Below are 20,298 nucleotides of genomic sequence, written 5' to 3'. Positions count from 1 at the left end.
AGGCATAGGGAGGAAGCCTTTTTACCTTCGATTCTGTTCTCAATTACTTCACATTGCTACATGATCCTTTCATGTCCCTCAGTGAGGACGTCATAACAAGCCAGCCTGTTCCCCCGCCCAGAGTGAAACCAAAGACCAATTCACTGCTGGGTTTTAATTCCAAAACTATGTATTGACATTTGGGCAAGTCTCTATCTTTGCAGCAGCAAGAGAAAAGGAAGACTTAGGATGTAAAGATGGATAGCATATGGGTCCTGTCCCCGAGAGAACCTAGGCAGTCAATATAATCTATGGGGTCATAGCATGGATTCTGGGAGTTAAATTGTGGCTCCGCAACCATTAAGTAGGTGGGCATGTAGCTGTTACTTAGTTTCTCCAAACTTTTAGTTTGATCTGTAAAAAGATGTTAACAACAGAATGTACCTTCTATGCTTGTTATGAAGGTACAGGTAATTCATGGAAAGGGCGTGTTACACAGAATCTGACACATAGTCATTTCCTGATGAGTGTTAGTTCCTAATAGTGTTATTATTAGTATAAGGAAGTCAAATTGCCAAGAGATCCAAATGGAGGAAGGGTTGCTTCTAGCTTCCGGGACCATAGAAGACTTTGGAGAAGCTGCTGCTGTGAGGGGTGGCCCAATTTACCATGTGTTAGTGGCAGAGAAAAAGTGAAAGTGTTAGTCACTCAGTCATGTCTGACTCTTTGTGACCCATGGACTGTAGCTCACCAGGCTCCTCTGTCCATGGAATTCTCCAGGCAAGAATACTTGAGTGGGTGGCCATTTCCTCCTCCAGGGGATCTTCCCAACCCAAAGATCAAGCCCTGGTCTCCTGCATTGCAGGCAGATTCTTTACCAAGACACCAAACACACCCTAGTGGGAGAGAAGATCCACTTGAATAAAAGTCCCTTCCCGGAGTGGTCTCTGAACACCTGGAGGCTTCGAGTTCCTTGGCAGTAGGGTGAGCTGGCGCTTTAGTGTGAAAGGACTGATGGCCAGACCAGCTGTCAGCACGAGCCTGGTGGCTTCCATTTCTTCCTTCTCTTGCAGGTGGTTCCAACAGAACAGTCTTCTTCCTCTCCTTCCGCTTGCTGACAGGTCAGAGAGGTATGCGGAAGCTCTCTCAGTGTGCACAGAAAGCAGGCTCGCTCAGGTTTGTGGAGGTCTGGCAGTTCCGTTCTCTCAGCCTCACCTATTTCTGTGAAATGGAGATAGAGACTTCTTTTAGCCTTTTAGTAATTCAGTCTTCAAAAATATTAATTCATTCAATGCTGAAGAGGCCAGGAATAAGTTTCTCCTTTGGGATTCAGAGTAAAATATTTTGCTGTTTATTCAAAGGAAACTGGGAGGGGGGGGGGCAGCGTAGGCAAAACTCCCTAAACCAGAGTCAAGCATCTCAAACAATGTGAACATCTTTTACAAACATTAGTGTTGATTTAAGCCTTTAAGAGGGTCTAATAATGTTTGATAAAATAAATGATTATTTAATTTTCAAACCTCAACTCTACCCAAGTGCCTGAGCATTTATGTTTTGAGTAATTTAATGAGACATTTTCAAAGAATTCTATTCAACATTTTCTTCCTAACATAATTCTTTAATTATAGATATGCATTTTAAAGTGTCAAGAGAACACAATTGTATTAACTTAAAATTGCAATCGGTCAGAATGCTTAACATACATTTTAAAATAAGAATACAATGTCACTGAATTGTAATGAATTCAGCATTTGTTACAGTTAGTCCTTTTCAAATCGCCAAAGAGGAAGTGTTTTTTAACTATAAAATTACAGAATTTGAGAACCAAAATCTTAATTAGATCAGGACAATGGAAAGGTTACTTGAAAGTAATCAATGTACTTGTCTTTTGCACGACTGTCAAAATAAACCAGTATATTGTCGTCAACCCTATCAACCACTTTGAGAATAAATACTTTCCTATCATCTTTACTCTGGCTTTTGTGATAATATTAATATAGTTAATTAATATATCAATTATATACCATCTATTCAGATCATAAAATTAATAATAATGATAATCCATGACAATATCAATGTTCTATAATAGAGTCCTAATCTACAAAGGACATAGGAATCAAGCTTGAGAAGGATCTCAGATTTTGGCAGCAATTAATTTGAGAATTTAAAGAAGAATCAAATGATGTCACAAATACTGGTTTTAAATTAAATTCACTGAATTACAACTGTATAGTGCTCTGGCATCACACTATAGTGTTGTACTACCCTTTGTGTTATCGTATAGTATCCACATGTATTAACACTACACGTGAACACTCTACAACTACTACGTATTCATTATGTGTGTCTGTGTGCTAAGTCCTACTCTTTGCGACCCTGTGGACCGTCACCTGCCAGGCTTTTCTGTCAGTGGGATTCTCCAGATGAGAATACTGGAGTGGGTTGCCATGCCCTCCTTCAAGGGGTCTTCCTGACCCAGGGATCGAACTCACATCTCTCATGTCTAACCTGCATTGGCAGGAGGGGTCTTTACCACTAGCGCCACCTGGGGAGCCCACACACACACTAAACATGTACACTAATCCTGCTACATTCCCCACATCTACGGAGAGAAGACAGGTTTCTACTACCTTAACCATCCGGTCCCACCACTTCACAGGAAATAGATGGGGAAACTGTGGAAACAGTGGCAGACTTTATTTTGGGGGACTCCAAAATCACTGCAGATGGTGACTGCAGCCATGAAATTAAAAGACGCTTACTCCTTGGAAGAAAAGTTATGACCAACATAGACAGCATATTGAAAAGCAGAGGCATTACTTTGCCAACAAAGGTCCGTCTAGTCAAGGCTATGGTTTTTTCAGTGGTCGTGTATGGCTGTGAGAGTTGGACTGTGAAGAAAGCTGAGCGCCGAAGAATTGATGCTTTTGAACTGTGGTGTTGGAGAAGACTCTTGAGAGTCCCTTGGACTGCAAGGAGATCCAACCAGTCCATTCTGAAGGAGATCAACCCTGGGATTTCTTTGGAAGGAATGATGCTAAAGCTGAAACTCCAGTACTTTGGCCACCTGATGTGAGGAGTTGACTCATTGGAAAATACTCTGATGCTGGGAGGGATTGAGGGCAGGAGAAGAAGGGGATGACAGAGAATGAGATGGCTGGATGGCATCACCGACTCAATAGACATGAGTTTGAGTGAACTCCGGGAGTTGGTGATGGACAGGGAAGCCTGGTGTGCTGCAATTCATGGAGTCACAAAGAGTCGGACACGACTGAGCAACTGAACTGAACTGAATCCTTTAGTATCATCCACTTTCTCTCCTTGCTTTTATTCTAGAATACTTATTCAGAGCCCACTATGTGCTTGGCACTGGGTTGTGTCCTGAAGATGCAGCAGTGAACAAAACTGAAGAAAATTTCCTACCCTTTGGAGTTTACAGTTCAGGTGCAAAGCACATGTGGCCCCACGAAAGCGAGCCCAGAACCCACAGATTTATTTCCCCAAGGCTCTGTTCTTGCCCTTTCCATGCTGCTTCCTGTATTCTTCTTGCCTTTCCGCCTGAGATTCTTGCCTTAGAGCTTTGGGAAGTGAGAAACAACAGGAAAACTTTTGTTATGTCTACTCTGGAACAAACAAAACACTTTTGGTGTTTTTCATTTCCTTAAAAAAGAATCACAAATTTATCTTTTTTTCAGTTGGTTTCCTTCCATGGAGCTAGGCTTCCCTGATGGCTCAGTGGGTAAAGAATCTGCCTGCAATTCAGGAGACACAGGAGATGAGGGTTCGATCCCTGGGTCAGGAAGATCCCTTGGAGTAGGAAACAGCAACCCACTCCAGTATTCTTGTCAGGAGAACCCATGGACAGAGGAGCCTGGTGGGCTGCAGTCCATGGGGTCACAAGGAGTTGGATGCGACTAAGCACGCACAAAATACCTGCGGGGCTAGTACGTCACTGAAGCACAGATGCTGACCTGCGGGGGTCCTCTCTGTCTCAGATTTATCATCTTTCTTTTTATAAATTCAGCAGTCTTCTTCAGAAGGCTTAAAATACCCTCATGTTCAGAGATTTAGAAAACATAGAAGCAGTATCATTGCTCCTGCTTGAAAGTCTTCTTTTCTTTTTAATCAATGACTTTAGACACTGTTTCACTTTGACTTTAGTTGGCAATTTAATGTGATACTAATAGCGAAAGGCCCTGAGCACCTATTGCATGCTAGACATTGCACTAAGCAATGTGCATTACTTCATTCACTGTCAGAATAACTATATCGTTTTCCCCCACTTTAAAGATGAAGTTTGGAGACCACCAACATTTAATAAATTGCATGATTTGGCAATTGCTTTTTCCATATTTTCAAATTAATTGAGTGGAGCTTTAGCCTCAATCCGTCTTTTAATACATAAATCATCCAATTTCAAGTACAAATTCTGTGGACACCTATTAGGTGAAAAACATAAAGAACAGTTTTCTGTTTGCTGTTGGTTTCTTAAATCAGGGTCTTGAGAGCCTCGTTTCTTTGCTGAAGATTCAAGCCAAGTTCAATATGGTTTAAATCAGGTTACATTTACAATGCACCTTAATGCCTGTCTTAGGCCCAGCTGTAAAATTTAATAAACTCTGTAGCTCTGAAGGTACGTGCTTATGTAATTATGCAAAGCACACAGGTAATTATGCTGGTACATGTATATATACTTGTTTATATTTGGCCTGACCAACACTAGATTGCCTGGTGACTTTGGTTCAATTGCAAAAATGAATATAGTTTTATCTGAATGTCTGTAATTGAATGAGAGCCATTTGAGGTTAGTTCATTTTAAGCACTTTGTCTCTGAAGAAAGAATGGCCCGTTAAAGAGCTTTGGGGGCACTTTGCACTCTAAATGGGGCCTGCAGGCACATTGTCTTACATCCATGAATACTTGATGGAATGATGAATCAGGATGAAGCAATACATTTTTCTTTAGAAAGGGGTAGTCTCTGGGACTGCATCTCCCTCTCCCCATCAAGACATTTCACTTCATATCTCTCTTAAAGCTGCTGTTCAGATGGGGATGATAACCTCGAGGTCCCTAAGGGTGGGATCTCATAAGGGTCAAACCGCATCTCCAGGGTCAATTTCCTGGGGTCTGTCTCCAAAGTTGTACCTGAAATTATCCAAATAAGGAGTTTCTGACTCCATGGGTCACACAGAGGAAAGAAGGGGGATGGTCAGTGGAAGAGAAGCAAAGCAAAAATAGAAAAATGGAATCCTGAAGTTAAATTTTATTTTTGGAAAGACCAAGGCCTTACTAAGTTGGATTTTAAAATAAAACAACCGCAAACACCGTATGGGTTCATTCTTCTTTCGTCTCCGGCAATGGCTCTTTTCAAAAGCTTAGCCCTTAACAAACACATGGACATAGAAACACAATCTTTGGGTCAGTCATCTAAAACACAAGAAGCAACACAAAATTGCCTTTAGGACTCTCAGCTCAAATACATATTGGAGACACAGTGTAGAGACAGAGCAAAAGATAAACGAGGTGCTCACTTTGACAGTGCATATGCTCACATAGAAATAAAGCAGAGTATATTAAAGCAAAAATTATACGATTGTATGGGATTTATAATAGGCATTGTAACAGGATGAGAGGATAAAAGTACTTATAAGGTTTCAACTTTTTCCATGAAGTGAAACAGTATTAACTCTATGTGGATTGTGACTATTTAAGGAGGCACATTGTAGTCTCTAGAGCAACTGCTTAAAAATAGTACCGAGAAGATACAGCTAAAAAGAAATGAAGTGTTAGTCACTCAGTCGTGTCTAATTCTGTGATCCCATGGACTGTAGCCTGTCAGGCGCCTCTGTCTGTGGAATTCTCCAGACAAGAATACTGGCTGCTACTGCTAAGTCGCTTCAGTCGTGTCCAACTCTGTGCAACCCCATAGACGGAAGCCCACCAGGCTCCCCCGTCCCTGGGATTCTCCAGGCAAGAACACTGGAGTGGGTTGCCATTTCCTTCTCCCATGCATGAAAGTAAAAAGTGAAAGGGAAGTCACTCAGTCAAGTGGGCTGCCATTCCCGTCTCCAGGGGATCTTCCTGACCCAGGGATCAAACCCAGGTCTCCTGCATTGTGGGCAGATTCTTCACCATCTGAATCACCACGGAGACCCAAAAAGAAAATAGATACATTAAAATGATGTTTAGAAAATATTTACATAGTACAACAGAAGTCAAGAAAGGAGAAAGAGTAAAACATCAATCACTATCAAAAATAAGAGTCCCTTATTTTCCTGCTGCCTGAAGACCAGCCAATGGCTGAATTTAAGCCCCTCTCCTCTTGTTAGCTGATGACTTTGTTTCATTTCACTAGAAACGTATAACCAATAAGTAGTTCCACTGAACAACCGCCTGCTAGTTCTCCAGGAACTGTAAATCTGGCTTGAATGAATAAGGAACTATTGGAGAAGGCACAGATCTGTATGTTAACTCATCGTCAGAGTACTACCCTCCAGACACTTATTCTTGGCTATTTCTAGGGGAAAAATACGCAGCAAGGTTAACAAGAGGGGTATTGCACCAATTGTTAAGCCCCTACATGCTGTAAATCCTGTCTTCATTATACAAAGGTCCTATTGGTAAAAACAAAAAACAAATGACAACACCTACAACAAAAATCTCTTCTAGTGATTAGCACTGTTGCTTCGACTTCTGATAAACCCATCAGAAAATAAATAAAACCTAATGGTCTGAAATGAAAGAGTCAAGAAACGAAATTTGGGTCTTACCATTTAGCAGATGTGATATAAGGAAATATAACTTCTATTCATTCTTACCTTATTCTATTTACCCAAACACTCACATACTAACAAAAAATTTCAGGGGCCGTGTTGACAATGATTGAGACAGAATCCTATGTCTCCATGCCATTGATACCTTTTACAAAACATAGTACATGGGGTTTGCCCATTTTATGTCTGTATTTGTCCTTAACTGTACTTGTTTCATCATATTAACAATTGAGGATAAAAAACAAATGTATCATCTGTTATTTTACGCACTTGGAAGTGAGATATTCATTTAAGCAGTTGAAGTTTTAAACTCTAGATAAGTGAAAATAAGAAAAACACCTGCCTTCTCCAGCTTTGTTGTTCAGTCAGTCAGTCATGTCCAAATCTTTGTGACCCCATGGACTGCAGCACACCAGGCTTCCCAGTCCATCACCAACTCCGGAGTTTGCTCAAACTCATGTCCATCGAGTTGTTGATGCCATCCAACCATCTCATCCTCTGTTGTTCCCTTCTCCTCCTGCCTTCAATCTTTCCCAACATCAGGGTCTTTTCTGAGTCAGCGCTTCGCATCAGGTGGCTAAAGTATGGGAGCTTCAGCTTCAGCCTCAGTCCTTCTAGTGAATATTCAGGACTGATTTCCTTTAGGATTGACTGGGTTGATTTCCTTGCAGTTCAAGGGACTCTCAAGAATCTTCTCCAACACCATAGTTCAAAAGCATCAGTTCTTCAGCGCTCAGCTTTCTTTATGATCCATCCAACTCTCACATCCATACATGACCACTGGAAAAACCATACCTTTGATTAGACCTTTGTTGGCAAGGTAATGTCTCTCCTTTTTAATAAGCTGTCTAGGTTGGTCATAACTTTTCTTGCAAGGAGCAAGCGTCTTTTAATTTCATGGCTGCAATCACCATCTGCAGGGATTTTGGAGCCCAAGAAAATAAAATCTGTCATGGTTTCCACTGTTTCCCCATCTATTTGCCATGAAGTGATGGGACCAGATGCCATGATCATCGTTTTTTGAATGTTGAGCTTTAAGCCAGCTTTTTTACTCTCCACTTTCACTTTCATCAAAAGGCTCTTCAGTTCCTCTTCACTTTCTGCCGTAAGGGTGGTGTCATCTGCATATCTGAAGTTATTGATATTTCTCCTGGCAATCTTGATTCCAGTTTGTGTTTCATCCAGCCCAGCATTTTACATGATGTACTCTGCATATAAGTTAAATAAGCAGGGTGACAGCCTCGGTGTTCTAAAAACCCTTTCTTGCCCCATTCCTAATTGTATGAGAAGTACTGAAAGATAAGGCTTAATCACTAAGGAAGATGTCTACTATTTATCCCTTTGATGGATAAGAGTAAGCCAAGGACAAAGTTTGTCATTACATTTTATTGTCTTTTGGTGGTAAAATCCCAATGTCAGACACAAATTCAGGCATATGTCTTTGTCAGATTTCTGGATTCATAAATATCAAGTGGACAATTCTAGAGCTGTGCAAACTAATTTTAGGACTACCCAATGCAATATTAATATTTTAGTGTGTGTCCTTTCTACCCTCTAGGACTCACTGCTGGGCTGAGTTGTTTTTAGCTAGAACCAGCTCTATTCAGATGGTCCCTGAATTCCTAACTGGATGCTGTTTCTCAGGAGCAGGGACCTGAGCTCCAAGGAAACCTTGGAATAAAAGTGGTGACGGAGGACTTGGCCAGGTAGGCTAATGGTTAAGATTCTTCACTGCCAAAGCAGGGGACACAGGTTCAACCCCTGGTCAGGAAACTAAGATCCCACGTGCCTTGTGGCAGAGCCAAAAGATTAAAAAAAAAATTTTTTTTTAAGTGGTGATGGAAGTTGGAGAACACTCGGCAATTTTCTGGATTAGAAGGGAACTCAGAGGAGAGGAGAGTCAGGTGAACATGACTTTGCTAGGATTTCAGCATGTTTCTGGAGAGTGGAGTTAAGAGGTGGAGGTTGGAGGAATGCTTTTTGGACAAACAGATCTGCTTGAATGGAGTAATGACATTGCCTCTGAGTGGAGAAAGAACTGGTGAGCTCCAGGTACACAAAAGTAAAAATTTTTCTTAAGCGGCATATCCTGCATTTTAACACTAAATGTAAGGGATTTATGGATTGCCTGAATATTGAAAACACTTTTCTCTCACTAAAATTGCATCTAAATTCATCTTTCTTTCATTACCAGTGTAGTCCACTATCAGCATATTTTGCAAGGAGTGCCTGCTTCTTGAAGGATTAGAGGCATTCACTCATCATCACTGGTTAGATAGCATCACCAACTCAATGGACATGAGTTTGAGCAAAACTCTTCTCATGTTTGAGAGGAGACAGTGAAGGACAGGGAAGCCTACTGTGCAGTCCATGGGATCTCAAAGAGTCAGACAACATAGAAACAACAGCAATGACAATTCATCATCAAGGCCCGGGTGGAGTCGGTCCTTTGCGAACACCCACGTGAGAGACATTTACTGAGCACCTGCTATGCCCGTGTCTTTTAAAAGACACCGGAGATACTGTGGTGAACAGTCAGGTCCCTACCCAGGTCTAATGAGAAAGGTGGGTATCACAAAATAATCACACACTATTACAAACACCAAAAAGTACTATGAGAAGAAGGTTGAGTGCTCTTAAAGAACATAATATCTAGTTGGGAGGGAGTGTGGTGGTCAGGGAAGGCTTCCAAGAAGCTGACCATCTCAGAGATCTGAAAAATCTGAGTGGAAATAAGAAAGCCATAAAAGGATGACGAGAGATGAAGCTGAAGGCTCTGAAAGTCTCCTCTGCATGACAGAAAATCTGTTATTCTGGGTGGGTCGTGTCCTTTCAGACAGAGATATCCAAGGTATATCAAGGCAGAGTGACAGTTCAGGTTACAGCATAGACTTAGGCACAGTTGATGCCCCAAATACACCAGAATGTGGAAATGTTTGTATCTTTTTTTTTTTTAAGATGGAATATTGACACTAAAGTCAAGAAAGTTTTTTGGGAGATGAGAAAAGTGGCAAAGCAAACAGCATGTTGGAAAATCCATTTTAATATTATGGAGACAATGTGTTCCAACTTCCCCTACTCCCATCACTTAAGATTATACTTACTGGTTCAATAATCAAGATCCTACGTATAAAATTGCCTTGAGTACCATTCAATGTGAGGGAAAAAACCCCCAATGCAACGCAGATAATAATGTTCCAAACCCTTAAATCTTTCTGTTTTCTGGGATGTTTCTTCTTATTCAGAAGAATCTTCTACCCAGACAGATTTTCCATCTGTATGTCATCTGGGAAAAAAGCTTTTTTAATGTAGTGTGTTATCCCAAATGCCAGACCTATATAAAGTTCTGACGGACAGAAACTTTTCCTTCTTTAAGCCTGAGAAATGTTCCATCCACGTCCACTTTCCAAGAGGAAGACTTTAAAAGGGGTGAGCGAGGTGTAGGGATCTGTAGAATTTCCACAAGACACACACAGTCTGTTACTAGAAAAGAGGACAGAAATTCCTAAATCAACAGTTGCCTGAAACATTTTTAGCAGAGCCTCATTCCAGGCCAGCCAGTAAGAGAGAATTAAGCAGGAAAAGACTTTCTGTGACTCAGAAGCTGCCTTCCCTTATAAAGTCAAGGTTCTCCCCGGTGGTATTTTGACTACTTTTGGAGGAGGGGTTGCTTGCATCCAGCTCTCTGAAGAAGCCAGAATTTTCTGTTCCTCTCTACCAAAAAAGCACTCTGTCGGCAAATGTGTGTACAAGACACAAACCCTGCTCACATTCTTCAGGTCAGTGGAGTGCCCGTGTTACCAGCATCTACAGCTGGTTTTTGGATAAAGTCTTCGTTGTCATGGGCTTAGTAAAACAAACATGTTTTATTGTTCTGTGATGAATTTTAAACCCAAGGTGACCGAAGATCCTGCCTGCAGACTCCCTGGGTTCCTGTGCCTGTCAAGATGATTATATAGGTAACCATGTCTATCACATGTAAGAAAATTGCTGCACAATAAGGAAGTCTATTAATGCATAGATGTGATCACATGGGAACATAATTAAATACTGTGATTAGTCAGATACTCTGCATGAATGAGAGTTGCTAAATCTAACAGATCTGAGTTAGAAGTTTGCAAAGACTTACATACAGATTTAATATACAACATATAAATTGTACATAAATAATTATATATACAACCCCACTGAATTGAATACTTCTAACGGAATGCTAGAATCATGCCACACTTGCAGGTCACAACTGGAACATCTCAATTATTGTTATAAGCTACAGCAAAAAAGCAATCGTTATATGGATGATATAGCTTAAATTCTGGAGGAAATGTAAGCTTGCAGGATGATAATAATACCAACAAAATCTTGAGATTCATTTTAAAAACTCAAATTTATATTTATTCCTATTAGAGACCCAATGTAGGGGTTTGAGGGAAGACTTATCAACCAGCAATGGCAACTCACTCCAGTACTCTTGCCTGGAAAATCCCATGGACGGAGGAGCCTGGTAGGCTGCAGTCCATGGGGTCACTAAGAGTTGGACACGACTGAGTGACTTCACTTTTCACTTTTCACTTTCATGCATTGGAGAAGGAAATGGCAACCCACTCCAGTGTTCTTGCCTGGAGAATCCCAGGGACAGCGGAGCCTGGTGGGCTGTCGTCTATGGGGTCACACAGAGTTGGACACGACTGAAGTGACTTAGCAGCAGCAGCAGCAGCAAAATGGGTTAAGGGTATAATCTTTAAAAATTGTGAATCACTGTGTTGTACATCTGTAACTTATTTAACATTGTACATCAACTATACTCAATAAGAGAAAAAGGATAAATGCATAAGGCAATCAGGTATATTACCAGAAAAAGAGAATAAACTGGGTTTGGGGATGTGAAGCCTCATGGCTTCTGGACTAGTTGAAGTAATTCACAGAGATTCATCCTGCTTGTCTTTTACTGGCCTTAACAAGATACTGCCCATGGCAAGAAAGTTATGAAACCATTTGTTTTACATTATATGTTAATCTTTCATCTTGGAAAGTTTAAGAAACAACTGCTCTTAGGCTTCTTTTTGTTTGTATTTGAAGGGTGCCAGGGTGTTCTGTGTTTGTAGTTTGGGTTCAGGCAACATAGGTTATAATCAAATGCATGTAGGAATGGAACACTGCTGAGGAACATTCGATTGAAAGTCACCAGAATTCAGTATTCCACTGTGTTCTCCCATCAGTCCTTATAGCAATATTACAATATTCCCATTTTACAGACAAGAAAACTGAGATGCTCAGATGTTAGATGATTTGCCCAATGAGTCAAATTAGGTTGTTGGAAACAAAAAAAAAACTAGCCTTTGAATCCAACTTGATTCCAAAGCCCATATGTTTTCTCCTACTTTGTGAAACTTTTCTTCACAGTGAGAATCTCAGCCTGATCCAGCTATCTCAAATTCCAATCAGGTTTTAAAGAAGTGAGAGTTCATCAGCCTGAAATTACCCTATAGGGTCTCAATTTTGTTGGAAAAGGAAATGAATGCCTCAAATTCCAAACTGCAGCTTTTAAAATTCTTGAAGCATCCAAAGTTATCTCGTGGGGTCCTTCCTGTTCACTTTCTTTTCTGGGGGCTAAAAGTATGTCTGATGCTAAAATGAGAGTGTTTGTGTAAACTCGCAGCCGATCTTGGCCCTCAGCCTGTGCTGCCTCGGCTTGGATCAGGCCACTTTGCTTTCTATGGAATCTTCCCACTTAAACCTCTGGACCATCTAATGTCACCCTACATTCCCAGGGCTTCCCACGACACTCTGGACAACAGCATTGAAGTATCTCCTGCTACTCCGTTGAGTCAATCCTCATTTTGGTGACAACTCATAATATGCTCCCTTGATTGGCCTTTTAAAGCTTTCAAAGTACTCTAGCATTTCAAGTCTTTCTATAAAATTTATCAGCTCAGGAACCTTGTGCAGTAACTGAGCCGGTGTTATTGTCATTTTGCAAATGAGAAAACAGGTGAAGGTCACACCCACAGCCAGTGAACAATAAAGTGCCAGTTTTGGGGGCAAAATTTCAGCCTGTATTTTTCATAACTTACCTTCTGTGGAAACTGTCAACATTTTCAGCCTATTACCTCATAGATGGTGTTGTAGAAGACTTTTTAGAGTCCCCTGGACGGCAAGGAGATCCAACCAGTCCATCCTAAAAGAAAGCATTCCAGAATATTCATTGGAAGGACTGATCCTGAAGCTGAAACTCCAATACTTTGGCCACCTCATGTGAAGAGCTGACTATTTGAAAAGACCCTGATGCTGGGAAAGATTGAAGGCAGGAGGAGAAGGGAACAACACAGGATGAGATGATTGGATGGCATCACCGACTCAATGGACATGAGTTTGGGTAAACTGCAGGAGTTGGTGATGGACAGGGAGGCCTGGCGTGCTGCAGTCCTTAGGGTCACAACTGAGTAACTGAATTGAATTGAACTTCACAGATGCCTCAGGCCAGTTTATACTTTGTATTTTCAGACAATATTTCAATCAGAGATGAGTGGACATAAAAAGGACATTGAAATATATAGGCCCACACACTTAAAGTTATGAATGACAAAACCAGGGCCACAGGGCTTAGTGAACCATACAAAGCCACACAGACAATTAGCGACAGAGCCTAAAATAGAATGAAGTCTTCTGGTCTTGCTCAGTTGCCTTCCCCTGTCTGTGCTGCTCTCTGAGGACACATGCCTGGCACCTGTCATCTCAAGAGAGAGGATGATGTTAATAATGACCCAACCTACACTATCTTCCTATATTTTTGAGAGTCGCATTATCCCCCTACGCTCTGTGCTAGAGCTTCTAGGTAGCTCTTGTTTAAATGCACATCTTCAGGCTCTGCGCCAGAGAATCTGGCTCAAGTACACCCCAGAAATGTACATTTTGATAAACTAACAGGTAATTCCAATGGCTAAGGTTCTATAAGTTTAAGCCATGCTTTAAGAAAGAAACTGTTCTAACTCAGTATTTCCAAGGACTGGGATGGGAAATGCACTGATTAACTACATTTAAGGGTCAACTTTTGTAAAGCTGTCCCAGAAACCAGTTATCATGCAATCATCAATAATCGGTTAGCAGCAAGTCAACCCAAACCAGTGGCATCTCATAAAATAAAGACTCCTCGAAGGAGTCTGATGTTCCTTTAGTAAAAGGCTCCTCTGCTCAGCAATCTTGGGAAAATCTGTCCCTTGCAGAAGTGCAAAGAGAAGCCTGATGGCTACCCCTGCCTGCCTTGCCAAATGACCTGGACTATGGATGGTCCAGCCTGCTCGGCCCAGGGCTCTCTTATGGGCGTTGGTTTTCAGCAGGGGAAGGGGACTGATAGAGCTGGTGGGCCTGACCTCCTAAGGCTGAGATACTAGACAGCCGCACTGTTGAAGGAAGAGAGGGCAATGCCAGCATGTTTCCATCACCCTGAAATGCGCTAAAGAAAGCCTAAAGCCAGAGCGCTTCCTTATCATATGCATCTTATCTGTTCTTTTCTTAAAATACATTAGGAAATTTTTCTGAAAATAACAATGTCTGAGATGGTCCCTGCAGCTCTTTTAAGGCTTGAGGAAAGTAGGAAGTTGCTTAACTGCATTCCTGAGTTCCCACTCTGTGCCCTCTGGGAATAACCAAACCGCAGCCTGCCTGTTAAAGTTTGCAACCGAATGCTGAGTGCAGGGTGCACATGAGAAAATGTAAGAGCTTTTAACAAGGAAATGTTATAACCCACTCAACTTTCTCCTGGGTGCAGCAGCTTTGTTACTGTTCAAGGCTTCCATTAGGGAAAAATTAGTTTCTGAATTTCGTTTTACACCATAAGCTCTCTCAACAGTTCACATGTCAGAATTCTTGCTAATGGCTCCATCTTCAGCTTGCCTTCCTTGCATCGTTTCTCTGAAGTCAGCAACTTTCACAAAGCTGCTTAATTTTTCCTCCTTCCGGAGTAGAAACGTGGTTGCTTCTCACCTCTTGTATGTTTACTTCATCCCTTGGATAACTTTGGGAATGTCTCCTTTCTCTAAGAAAACAGCTGACCTAATCTTTTGTTTTAGCCTCATATCCAAAGTCATACAGACCTGAGTTTGAATCCTAAGCCCATCACACAGTAATGATGTCACCTTGGGTGAGTTACTTAAACTCAGTTGCAGTCCCTGATTTAAGGAATGGGTATATTAATAGTACAATTGATGCTTGATATATGCAAATAGCTTAATAAATGTTTGTTGCTGTTGTTAATGCTACTGTGGCTCTGAAGTGCCCTTTACTGCTCATGTGCCATGTGACCCTCTTCACATGGCCTTTTATACCGTAGGATTCTGGGCTCCCCCTTGACAACGTTCCTCTAGTTGGCACGGCTGATACTTTCTCCTCTTTAGCTGATCCCTCAGTGGTGTGTATGACTCCAGTCCTAAACACTGTATATATATTCTCCTTGGTATGGCTTTTTTCTCCTCCAATATGCGGGGTTCCAATTCCAAAACACTCCATGGTGGTAATATCAACAGTTCTATATTTATCCACTGTTTTGTGTCTAGAGGATCCGAGACTTGGTTTCTAGACTAAATAAGTGACTATCAGTCTCCACGGAAGTCCAGCAAATCCATCCATTCACCATGTCATCCACACTCAGGCAATCAGCAAGTCCTCAAGTTGGAAGAAAACCCAGAACATCACGTGATTCTGCCCTTCGGACCAGTGATTCCCAGGTTTCGGTATGGATAGGGGTCTTTTGGGATCCTATCAAAATTAGATTTCATGCTGGATAAGCGTTATGTAGGTTCTCTGCCTTCAAGAAGATGGAGGGTAGCTCCCCATTATTTAAGTCTGGGCTATAGTGACTTCATTCCACACAATACAGTAGGGAAGGGACTGAGAGAAGAGAAATTTTACAGTGCAGAAAACTGACAAGCTTCAACCAGGGGATTAAGATTAATATCAGCTATAATAAGTCACTTTGGTAGCATGTACTTTGACAAGAAGCAATGAAAATGATGGTACTTTACCTCTGGGCCTTCCTCCCCAAAATTATAACCTCCCAGTCTAGTCATGAGAAAATCATCCAGTAATTCCCAACTGAGGGGCATTTTACAAAATACCTAACCAGTATTGCTCAGCACTGTCAAGGTCTGTAAGGAAAGCCTAACAAATTGTCACAGCCGAGAGGAACTTGAAGAACTAACTGTCATGTGATGTCCTGGGTGGGACTCTGGAACAAAAAGAGAGGCATTAGGTAAAAACTAAGGAAATGTCAATAAAGTATGTGTGTGCAGTTGCTCAGCTGTGATCACCTCAGGGTGCGGGTCAGGGCAGGAGGTGGTGGGGAGGCTTACTGGGGATTAGTGACCTAGCTGAGTTGAGGAGGATGAGTGGAACACGACGGAAGAAGCACTGGATTTGGAGGAGGAATTGGAGAGGCAAATGGGGAAAGACTGTTCCAGGCAGAGGAACAGTGAGAGCGAAGGTCCTAACCTGTGAGCTAGTCTGGTTTGTTAGTGGAAAAGTCCAGGATTAGTATGGCAATGTGGGAGCATAGTACTTCTGAGTGGACGTCGATAGAGTGGCAGGTACAGGCAAAATGTAAGTGCTGTTAAAAAAGGGACAGTACATATAATGTCTTTCTCGTCCAGAAATTCACCTCAGCTAGTAGAAGTCTCTACTCTTTATGATCAAACCTAATTTCCCAAGCTATCTTTTGGTGATAGTGAGAATACTGAAAGTTGTTCTGCCTCCCAAATCTAACAGAGTGCTCTCCTGCAATCCAACATACATTTTACAAATGAAGCACTTGAATACATCATGAAATTCGTTACATATTCTAGACAGCCTGACAAGCTTAAAGAAGTGAACAAGCTAATTCTGCATTTCCAGTTGGCTTTTATGGCATTGTGGACAGATGGTTTTATGGTTTTCTGATCCCTTTCCTAACACAGGACTTGGGCATTATCTCTTAAACGTCTATTAGATGTTAGTTAGTATATCTGATGTCAACACTATTGGTGGAAATATGTTTTTAACTGAGAAGCTGTTACAAATGCCTTGATATGCAACAAACAGGAAATGCATCTGTGTGTGTCTGGATATGGTGTGCAGAATAATGGCCTCCCAACACGTCTGCACCCTAATGCCCTAAACTTGTGAATCTGCAGATGTGATTAAGTTAATCTTCTTAGAATATGAAGATAATCCTGGGTTATCCATCAGGGTCTGATGTAATCACAAGGGTCATTCTAACTAAGAGGGAGGCAGGATGGTCAGAGTCAGAAAGACAGATTTGAAGATGCTACAGAACTGGCTTTGAAGATGCTACAGAACTGGCTTTGAAGATGCTACAGAACTGGCTTTGAAGATGGAGGAAGGGGCCATAAATCAAGGAATGCAGTAGCCTCTAGAAACTGGAAGAGACAGGTAAACACGTTCTCCCTCAGAGCTTCTAGAAGAAAGATAATTATCTTGATTTTAATCCAGTGAAACCTGGACTTCTGACCTGAAGAACTATAATAAAATAAAGTTTTGTTGTTTGTAGAAAGTTTGTTTTAATTTGGTGAAGCAAAAACAGGAAACTAACACTCTGTCACATTCTACTGGTTAAGAGTTTATGGAGAGAGTAACATGGAAACATACATTACCATATGTAAAACAGATGTCCAATAGGAATCTGCTGTATGGAGCACAGAACTCAAACCAGGGCTCTGTAGTAACCTAGAAGTGTGGGATGGGGAGGGAGGTTCAAGATGGAGGGGACATATGTATACCTATGGTGGATTCATGTTGATGTTTAGCAGAAACCAACACAATATTGTAAAGCAATTATCCTTCAATTAAAAATGAAGAAATTTAAAAAAAGTTTAAGTCTGCAATTCTTTTTTTTTTTTTTTTGCGTGAGAAAGTATCTCTCTCTCACCTCTAGATCTAAATTTCCCTCATAGGACAATGGATAATAATAATAACTAATGATTCCACAGTGTTCTCCATAGGCAAGGCAGCATGCCAGGCACTTCTCATTTGTTAACTCTTCGCATCTCACTACCACCTTGTGATAAGATATGATTATTAACCCTATTTTTCATATAAGAAATCTAAGGGCCAAAGAGATAACACAGAGCTAATGGTGGCTCTAGAACTTAAACTCGGAATCAAAATCCCTTCTGTATTGGTCTAAATTTTTGCTCAAAGACAAGGACTGAGGGCTGATTTTCACTGCATTCCCTCCTTATGCTGCACATTTAGTGTGCCAAGTGTCTTCTCTTATAGGAAATTCCTTTAAATCTCTCAGATTTTTCAAATAAATGAGAACACTGTGAAAATAAATACCATCTTCTCAGTATTAGCATATCCCCAAGAATATCAGCCTACCTTCCCATGTACCTGTGTGCATGCCCAATTGCTTCAATCGTGTCCAGCTCTTTGGGACGCTATGGACTGTAGCCTGCCAGACTCCTCTGTCCATAGGGATTCTCCAGGCAAGAATACTGGAGTGGGTTACCATGCCCTCCTCCAGCAGATCTTCCCAACGCAGGGATTGAATCCACAGCTCCTGTATCTCCTGCATTGCAGGCAGATTCTTTACCCACTAAACCACCGGGGAAGCCCTTACCATCCCATCAGTTCCGTCAGTTCAGTCACTCAGTCGTGTCCGACTCTGCAACCCCATGAATCGCAGCATGCCAGGCCTCCCTGTCCATCACCAACTCCCGGAGTTCACTCAGATTCACGTTCATCAAGTCAGTGATGCCATCCAGCCATCTCATCCTCTGTTGTCCCCTTCTCCTCCTGCCCTCAATCCCTTCCAGCATCAGAGTCTTTTCCAATGAGTCAACTCTTCGCATGAGGTGTCCAAAGTACTGGAGTTTCAGCTTTAGCATCATTCCCTCCAAGGAAATCCCAAGGCTGATCTTCAGAATGGACTGGTTGGATCTCCTTGCAGTCCAAGGGACTCTCAAGAGTCTTCTCCAACACCACCATCCCATAGTAGGTATCAAATCAAATTTGCCATAAAAATTTTGATTTTGCTCAAGCAAAGAAGAGAACAGGGTCAGGCACACCCATGCAAATGTGGTTAGAATGGCTTTTGTGCCAGCGTGGGCTGGATGAGTTTGCTTGGGCTCCTGGGAGGACTCAAGCTTTGGTTCTGAGAATTCCAGAACTCAAATCCAAGAATGAGAGATAGAAAAGATAGCTTGCTCTCATTGAATCTTCTCAGAAAAATGAATTCTATGAGCTGAACAAAATAGCTAATGAGCGTGATGAGTCTAGAGAAAACAATTTCAACAAATATTCAGCAGCAGCAGAAAATCATTTTCTTTGCCAGACATCCATCTTATTTGGCTGTGTGCCAGCATGGACACAGCCAATTGAAATCTACATGGTACTGGAGATAAAGATTAATCAAGAAATCATTAGGCTATTATTGAACACTCACTGCTTACTCAGCTCTGGACTAGGCCCCAAAGAGGATTAAAATTGCCCCAGCTCTCAATGAATTTATAGTAAATCATCATTGGATTATGTTACCAAGATGGGGTGTGCTGTTTATAGAGTAACACATCTGGAGATGATTCTCGATTGTGCTTATAGCCTGGAATTTATTTTATAGTTTTCCTGAACAGCAACCAAGTCATCAGACACTACTGTTTTCCTAATGGCTCTGTAGCTCCTTGGATACATGGCTGAAAGCCCCAGAAAAGATCCGGCCACTTGACTGGGGATTTCTCTGTACACACATCCGTACTCACCCAGTGCTGCTTTCTCTCACTGAGGAGGCTTGGATGGGGTAAACCTCAGACCCAGACAATGAGACCATTTAATTGCTGAGTCAAAAATTTATTTTCAGTTGCAGGTGCTCCCTCATTAGTGTTATAAATTTGGGGAAAGAAGAAAGAAAGGAAAGAAGGAAGGAAGGCAAGCTTGTAAGAAAAGCTAAACCTTGAGTCATCGTCTTGAAGTCTGTTTATGTCATTATATTCTGACTGCTATCAGGTCTGTGAATATACACTACCAGGATCGAGGGAGAAAATGAAGAATCATAAAAGTGAACATCAAAACTTACTCATTTCATAAAGCTATCAGGGACTACACAGACACTGCTTGAGACAGAAGTGAGAGGAGGGAGGGTCCTATTGCTACTCAAATTGCCCTCCCAATGAGGAAAATATGAAATTTTTGCTTCACATACTCCCTGTGATTAAAAAAAAACCCCACTGGATATCCCAAATGCCCGATTTTATGTTGGATTGCATAGTCTTCAAGTTTGACATTCAGACGACTGTATTTTCTGGTTGCCAGAAACTAGAAACAGTTGACAAATGCTTGAAAATACAGAGATATCTGTAGTTTAGTTATGTAGTCTTAAGCTACAGAAAATTACATAATAGTCAATAGTGCACTTTCTCAAAGATTAATGTGAGTTTTTGTCTGTACCATAAATCAAGTAAGTCAGATAGAGTAACATGAGTGAAGAGCTGGCCACAGCTGTAAAACAGAGACATTCACCTTGGGATTTTTCTCACATGTCAGCAAAAATGCTTATGGT

The sequence above is a fragment of the Ovis canadensis genome, chromosome 22 (genome assembly GCF_042477335.2).
Source record: "Ovis canadensis isolate MfBH-ARS-UI-01 breed Bighorn chromosome 22, ARS-UI_OviCan_v2, whole genome shotgun sequence".
NCBI classification, from domain to species: domain Eukaryota; kingdom Metazoa; phylum Chordata; class Mammalia; order Artiodactyla; family Bovidae; genus Ovis; species Ovis canadensis.
Note: the sequence above shows the minus strand (reverse complement) of the source record.